Here is an 8,782-nt window from a genome sequence, read left to right as displayed (position 1 = left end):
CTCAAGATGGATTAAAGATTTAAATATAAGGCTTCAAACAATAAAAATCCTAGAAGAAAACCTAGGAAATACCCTCTCAACAAAGGCTTTGGCAAAGAATTTATGGCTAATCTCCAAAAGCAATTGCAGCAAAACCAAATTTGACAAGTGGAGCCTAATTAAACTGAAGAGCTTCTGCATAGCCAAAGATACTACCAACAAAGTAAACAACCAACAGAATGGGAGAAAATATTTGCAAACTTGCATCTGACAAAGGTCTAATATCCAGAATCTACAAAGAACTAAACAAATCAACAAGCAAAAGCAGCAACAAAAACAAACATCTAATTTAAAAAAATGGGCAAAGTACATGAATCAGACACATCTCAAAAGACGATGTGCAAGTGGCCAAGAACCATACAAAAATATAATCATTAACACTAATTATCAGTTAAATGCAAATCAAAACCACAAATCATCTTGCACCAGTTATAATGGCTATTAAAAAGTCAAAAAGCAACCAGTGTGGTTAAGACTGAAAAGGGAAGGCTTATACACTGTCAGTGGGAATGCAAGCTAGCTCAGCCACGATGGAAAGCTGTTAGAGATTTCTCAAAGAACTTAAAATAGAGCTATCATTTGACAGCCATCCCACACTTTGGGTATACTGGTATATACCCAAAGGAAAATAATTCATTCTATCAAAGACATATGCAACCCATACGTTGCAATACTGTTCACAATAGCTAAGATATGAAATCAGCTTATGTGTCAATCAATGGTGCAATGGATAAAGAAAATGTACATATATGCTATAGAATTACTATGTAGCCATAAAAAAGAAAAAATATTGTCCTTTGCAGCAACATGGACAGAGCTGGAGGCCATTAACCTAAGTGAACTAATAATGCAAGAACAGAAAACCAAATAGTACATGTTCCCATTTATAAGCAAGAGATAAACAGTGCATACACATGAACATAAAACTGGGAACAATAAACACTGGAGATCACTAGAATGAAAGGGATGTAGTGGGGCATGGGCTGGAGAACTGCCTGTTGGGAATTATGCCTACTGCCTGGGTGATGGAATCATTGGGACCCCCAAGTCACAATGTTACGCAATTTACCCATGTGATAAATGTGCAGGTGTACTCTTTAATCTATAATAAAGGTTGAAATTTATTAAAAGTAATAACAGGACCAAAAAATGCAAAATGACCTTTCTCGCTCAGCAATTAATTGTCCACTGCTAATCTAGTTGAAAAATTAGTCACTCCTACTACTGAGATAAAAGTTTAGCTACCTTTTTATTATTATTATTAAAACTTTTTTTTTAGAGATAGAATCTCGCTCTGTCACCCATGCTGGAATGTAGTGGAGTGATCAAAGCTCACTGCTGTCTCGACCTCCTGGGCTCAGGTGATCCTCTTGCCTCAGCCTCTCAAGTAGCTAGGAAGTTAAGCAACTTTTAAAGGCAGTTAAATTTTAAAACTTTTTAGTTGTGTCTTGAGTCTGACCAATGATTCTCACTCTTGTATCCTTTCAGTCCCCTTTAACCCCAACGCCTGCACTAGTCAGACAAATGGAGAAAGTTCTTTTGGAGTGGAACAGAGAGGGTACTGTTTTGCCAATCTCACAGTACATAAAGGATTTGGATTACAGAATAAGGATAAGTATAGAGCCAAAAACTTCACACTAGTGAAATTTCAAATGTGTAGCCAGAGGAATGTTACTGCCACAAAGATGGGGTTTCAAAACCAAATTATGTGCCTATTTATACACTACTGACCCTTGAAATCTGCCTCTCTTTTTTTAGCCAATTTTTATAATTCAAAAGTAACTAAAGGTAATCTCTAACATATGCAGAATGATTGACAGGCTTTCATCTTGAGCCTATCCCTTAATTGTTCAACTCAGAAAAATGTATTATTTTAAGATGTTCATATTGTTGATTTACAAGATGCATGAGACTATAAAAAGGATTCAGTTCTGTATCTGGGCATGGATTTGTCAAAATTCCCACGCAATCAAATGACTGCATAAACAGATGGGTGTTGATTTTTGTCAAAATAAAGTGGGAGGCTAGTTCTGAAGATAGAAATCATCCTTAGGGAAATACTACTCCACTGACTATATTGTAGAATCCAAACTTTGGTATGAGAAGTATGTTTGTCTGGCTTCAACTCTTTAAGGTGCTATAGAGACAGCAATGTGACTTCAACAGTTAGCAGCCCTGACCACAAACGTGGAGAATTTAATGATGAAAATGTGTATCTTACACTACAATGAAATTAAGTCAATTTCTACATTTTTTAAAAAGTGAAACAATCAACTTTGATTTAAATGTTCTGGTGAGTAGGTGCAAAAATGATATAAAAGTCTGTTTTTCATAGTTTGAAAAACATGTAAATAAATGTATTCGGTTGGTGCAAAAGTTGTGGTGTTTGCCAATCTCATGGCAAAACCTGCAATAACTTTTGCACCAATCTAATAATTAAGCTTAATTAAGCTGTGCAAAATATGTCCAAGATAGGGACTTAAAGAAAGAACAGAGAAAGCTCTTGCTCAAACCAGATGAGCACTGTTTGCTCAAATTCATTCAAATTTTGAGGTACATTAGGCTTCTCTATTTTTCTAACCTAAAATCTCCATTATATCCCTCTCTCTTTCAGATTTTTCTGGCTTCTGATTTTCAATACAAAATTCCACCCACTTTGAAGGCATATTACTTTAGCCCTCAGTAATCCCTCTCTCTTTAGAAACACTTAACATTGTGCCATGAAAAGGACTTGGCACTTAAAAGGCACTCAAGAAATAATTTCCTGAATAAAAGAGTAAACATGCATAGTGTTTTACAAAGTGATCTTATACATAACTGTATTTTTGATACTGAGAGCAATCCCACATGCTGGGGATAAGACATATATATTATTCTTTGATTTTTATACTGGCTAACAAATTCAGATAGCTTTATGCCTTATCCTAGAAAGAGTACAGCCCGGGCTGGAACACAAGTTTTATAAAACCTTAAAAAAAAAAAAAGATAAAGAAAGGGTTAGGTGAACAAATGGCTGATAAAGTTTGTTAAATATATAGATCCTAAATTAAAAGTAAGTCTAGCTAACAGAATGTAGTAAATGGCGGAAGTCTCTAGGATAGAGAAAGATTAAGTGATGAAAGGTATAGGAAGACTTCCACCATTTACTACATATCCATATATTTCTGCATTGTCTGAATTTTTACAATGAGTGTTTTTTGGATTCTATTGTGTGACATTTTTATGACTGAAAATAAAACAAAGCAAATTCTCCATCATGAGAACGTTTTGTAATGAATGATAAAAATGTTTAAGATGGCCAAAAAGGAACAGCTCTTGTCTAGAGTTCCTAGCAAGAATGAACCAAAAGGCTGGTGATATCCACATTTCCAACTGAGGTACGAGGTTCATCTCATTGGAACTGGTTAGACAGTGAGTGTAGCCTAAGGAGGGCAAACCAAAGCAGGGTTGGGCTTTGCCTTTCCTGGGAAGTGCAAGGGACAGTAGAACTCCCTCTCCTAGCCAAGGGAAGCCATTAGGGACTTTTGCAGACACTCTGGCACTCTGACTCAGATACTGCACTTTTCCCATGGTCTTCACAATCTGCAGACCAGGAGATTCCCTCAGGTACCTACAACACCAGTGCCCCACAGACCAGGAGATCCCCTCCAGTACCTACAACACCAGCACCCAGGGTTTCCGGCACAAAACTGGGCAGCCCTTTTAGCCACAGCGATTTTTTTTCCGTAACATCCCAGTGGCACCTGGAACACCAGCGAGACAGAACTGCTCATTTCCCTGAAAAAAAGGGGGCTGAAACCAGGGAGCCAAGTGATCTGGCTCAGTAGGTCCCACCCCCATGAAGACCAGCAAGCTAAGATCTTACAGCCAGCACAGCAGTCTGGGATCCCAACCTGGGATGCTTGACCTCACTGGGGGAGGGCCACCCACCATTTCTGAGGCTTGTGTAGGAGGTTTTAACCACGCCTGTGTAAACAAAGTCACTGGGAAGTTTACACAGCAACTGGGCAGAGCCACGGCAGCTCCGTAAGGCCACTGCAGGCAGACTGTGACTAGAATCCTGTCTGGCCAGGCAAGGCATCTTGGAAAAAAGACAGCAGCCCATCAGGGATTCACATATAAAGCACCCACCTTCCTGGGACACACAACCTGGGAAGAAAGGTGGTTGTGGGTTCTGCTTCAGCAGACTTAAACATCCCTGTCCCGCAGCTCTGAAGGCAAGAATAGACCTCCCAGCACAGCACTTGAGCTCTGACATAGGACAGACTACCTCCTCTAGAGGCTCCCTGACCCCTATTTATCCTGACCAAGAGACATCTCCTACAAGAGAGCTCTGGCTAACATCTGGTGGTTACCCTTCTGGGATGAAGATACCAGAAGAAACAGGCAGCAAAGTTTGCTGTTCTGTAGCCCCTGCTGGTAATTTCTATGCAAGTAGGGTCTGGAGTGGACCTCCAACAGACCTGCAAAAGAGGGACCTGTTAGAAGTAAAATGAACAAACAGAAAGAAATAGCTTCAACATCAACAGAAAGGACATCCACTCAGAGACCCCATCCAAAAGTCACCAACTTCAAAGAACAAAAGTAGATAAATCCATGAAGATGGAAAAAAACCAGTGCAAACAGGCTGAAACTGCCAAAAACCAGAATGCCTCTTCTCCAAAGGATCACAATTCCTCACCAGCAAGGGAACAAAACTGGATGACAATTGACAAATTGACATAAGCAGGCTTCAGAAGGTGGGTGATAAAAAACTTCTCTGAGCTAAAGGGACATGTTCTAACCACATGCAAGGAAGCTAAGAATCTTGAGAAAATGTTAGATGAAATGCTAACTAGAATAACCATCATAGAGAAGAACATAAATGACTAGATGGAGCTGAAAAGTACAGTGCAAGAACTTCATGAAGCATATACAAGTTTCAATAGCCAAACCAATCAAGCTGAAGAAAGGATATCAGAGATTGAAGATCAACTCAGTGAAATAAAACAAGAAGGCAACATTAGAGAAAAAAGAGTGAAAAGAAATGAACAAAGCCTCCAAGAAATATGGGATTATGTGAAAAAAAAATCTAAATTTAATCAGTATACCTGCATGTGATGGGGAGAATGAATCCAAGCTGGAAAACACTCTTCAGGATATTATCCAGGAGAACATCCTCAACCTAGCAAGGCAGGCCAACATTCAAATCCAGGAAATAGAGAACACCACAAAGGTATTCCTCAAGAAGAGCAACCCCAAGGCACATAATCATCAGATTCACCAGGGTTGAAATGAAAGAAAAAATGCTAAGGGAAGCCAGAGAGAAAGGTAGGATTACCCAAAAAGCGAAGCCCATTAGACTCAGAGTGGATCCCTTGGAAGAAACTCTATAAGCCAGAAGAGAATGGGGTCAATATTCAACATCCTTAAAAAAAGAATTTTCAACCCAGAATTTCATATCCAGCCAAGCCAAGCTTCATAAGTAGAGAAATAAAATCCTTTACAGACAAGCAACTGCTAAGAGATTTCATCACCACCAGGCCTGCCTTACAAGAGCTCCTGGAGGAAGCACTAAACATGGAAAGGAACAACCAGTACCAGCCACTGAAAAACTATACCAAATTGAAAAGACTATAGACACTATGAAGAAACTACATCAACTAATGAGCAAAACAACCAGCTAGCATCAAAATAGCAGGATCAAATTCACACATAACAACATTAACCTTAAATGTAAATGGGCTAAATGTCCCAATCAAAAGACACAGACTGGCAATTGGATAAAAAGTCACGACCCATTGGTATGCTGTATTCAGGAGACCCATCTCATGTGCAAAGACACACATAGGCTCAAAATAAAGGGATGGAGAAAGATTTACCAAGAAAATGTCAAAAAAAAAAGCAGGGATTGCAATCGTAGTCTATGACAAAACAGATTTTAAACCAGCAAAGATCAGAAAAGACAAACAAGGGCATTGCATAATGGTAAAGGGATCAATGCAACAAGAAGAGCTAATGATCCTAAATATATATGCACCCAATACAGGAGCACCCAGATACATAAAGCAAGTTCTTAATAACCTACAAAGAGACTTAGACTCCCACACAATAATAGTGGGAGACTTTAACACTCCACTGTCAATATTAGGCAGATCAACAAGTCAGAAAATTTACAAAGATATCCAGGACTTGAACAAAGATCTAGATCGAACAGACCTAATAGACAGCCATCTACAGAACTCTCCACCCCCAATCCACAGAATATACATTCTTCTCAGCACCACATCACACCTACTCTAAAATTGACCACATAATTGAAAGTAAATCACTCCTCAGCAAATGCCAAAAAAGGGAAATCATAACAATCTCTCAGACCACAGTGCAATCAAATCAGAACTCAGGATTAAGAAATTCATTTAAAACTGCACAACTACATGAAAACTGAACAACCTGCTCCTGAATGACTACTGGATAAATAATGAAATGAAGACAGAAATAAAGATGTGCTTTGAAACCAATGAGAATGAAGATAAAATGTACCAGAATCTTTGAGACACATTTTAAGGAGTGTCTAGAGGGAAATTTATAGCACGAACTGCCCATATGAAAAGCAAAGAATTATCTAAAATCAACACCCTAACGTCACAATTAAAAGAACTAGAGGAGCAAGATCAAGCAAATTTAAAAGCTAGCAAAAGTCAAGAAATAAGATCAGAGCAGAACTGAAGGAGATAGAGACACACACACAAAAAAACCCCTTCAAAAAAATCAATAAATCTAGGAGCTGGTTTTTTGAAAAGATCAACAAGACAGACAGACTGCTAGCCAGACTAATAAAAAAGAGAGAGAGAAGAATCAAATAGATGCAATAAAAAAACATGATAAAGTGGATATCACCGCCATTCCCACAGAAATACAAACTACCATGGGAGATTACTACAAACACCTCTATGCAAATAAACCAGTAAATCTAGAAGAAATGGATAAATTCCTGGATACTTACACTCCCTGCAGCAATTAAAAGTCTACCAAACAAAAAAAGTCCTGGACAAGATGGGTTCACAGCGAAATTCTGCCAGAGGTACAAAGAGAAGCTGGTACCATTCCTTCTGAAACTATTTCAAACAATACAAAAATAGAGAATCCTTCATAACTCACTTTATGAGAGCAACATCATTCTGATACCAAAACCTGGCAGAGACACAAATAAAAAAGAAACTTTCAGGCTAATATCCAGGATGAACATTGATGCGAAAACCCTCAGTAAAATACTGGAAAACCAATCCAAGAGCACATCAAAAGGCTTATCCATCACAATCAAATGAGCTTCAACCAAGGGATGCAAGACTGTTTCAACATTTGCAAATCTATAAATGTAATCCATCACATAAACAGAACCAAAAATGAAAACCACATGATTATCTCAATAGATGCAGAGAAGACCCTTGACAAAATTCAACAGTCCTTTATGCTAAAAACTCTAAATAAACTAGGTAATGACGAAATGTATCTCAAAATAATAAGAGCTATTTATGACAAACCCACAGCCAATATCATACCAATTGTGCAAAAACTGGAAGCATTCCTTTTGAAAACTGGCACAAGACAAGAATGCCCTCCCTCCCCATTCCTATTCAACAAGGAAGTTCTGGCCAGGGCAATCAGGCAAGAAAAAGAAATAAAGGGTATTCAATCAGGAAAAAAGGAAATCAAATTGTCTCTATTTGTAGACGACATGACTATATATTTAGAAGACCCCATTGTTTCAGACAAAAATCTCCCCAAGCTGATATGCAACTACAGCAAAGTCTCAGAATATAAAATCAATGTGCAAAAATCACAAGCATTCCTATGCAGCAATAACAGATAAACAGAGAGCCAAATCATGAGTGAACTTCCATTTACAATTGCTACAGAGAATAAAATATCTAGGAGTACAACTAACAAGGAATGTAAAAGACCTTTTCAAGGAACTACAAGCCACTGCTCAAGAAAATAAGAGAGGACACAAACATATGGAAAAACATTCCATGCTCATCCTTAGGAAGAATCAATATCGTGAAAATTGCTATACTGCCCAAAGTAATTTATAGATAAATGCTATCCCCATCAAGCTACCATTGACTTTCTTCAAGAATTGAAAAAAAAATCTTAAATTTCATATGGAATAAAAAGAACAGCACATATAGCCAAGAAAATCCTAGGCAAAACAACAACAACAACAAAGAAACAAAAACAAAACAAAGCTGGAGACATTATGCTACCTGACTTCAAACTATGCTAAAAGACTACAGTAATCAAAGCAGCATGGTACTGGTATCAAAACAGAGTTATAGACCAATGTAACATAACAGTCTCAGAAGTAATGTCACACATTTACAACCATCTGATCTTTGACAAATCTGACAAAAACAAGAAATGGGAAAAGGATTCCCTATTTAATAAATTATGTTGGGAAAACTGGCTAGCCACATGCAGAAAGATGAAAATGGATCCCTTCCTTACACCTTATACAAAAATTAACTCCAGATGGATTAAATATTTAAACATAAGACCTAACACCATAAAAACCCTAGAGGAAAACCTAGGCAATACCATTCAGGACATAGGCATAGGCAAACATTTCATGACTAAAACACCAAAAGCAATGGCAACAAAAGTCAAAATTGACAAATGGGATCTAACTAAACTTAAGAGCTTCTGCAAAATAAACTATCATTAGAGGGAACCAGCAACCAACAGAATGGGAAAAAATTTTGCA

The sequence above is a fragment of the Cebus imitator genome, unplaced genomic scaffold (genome assembly GCF_001604975.1).
Source record: "Cebus imitator isolate Cc_AM_T3 unplaced genomic scaffold, Cebus_imitator-1.0 Scaffold477, whole genome shotgun sequence".
Lineage (NCBI taxonomy): Eukaryota > Metazoa > Chordata > Mammalia > Primates > Cebidae > Cebus > Cebus imitator.
The sequence above is the reverse complement of the archived record's forward strand: the minus strand, read 5'-3'. Positions refer to the sequence as shown.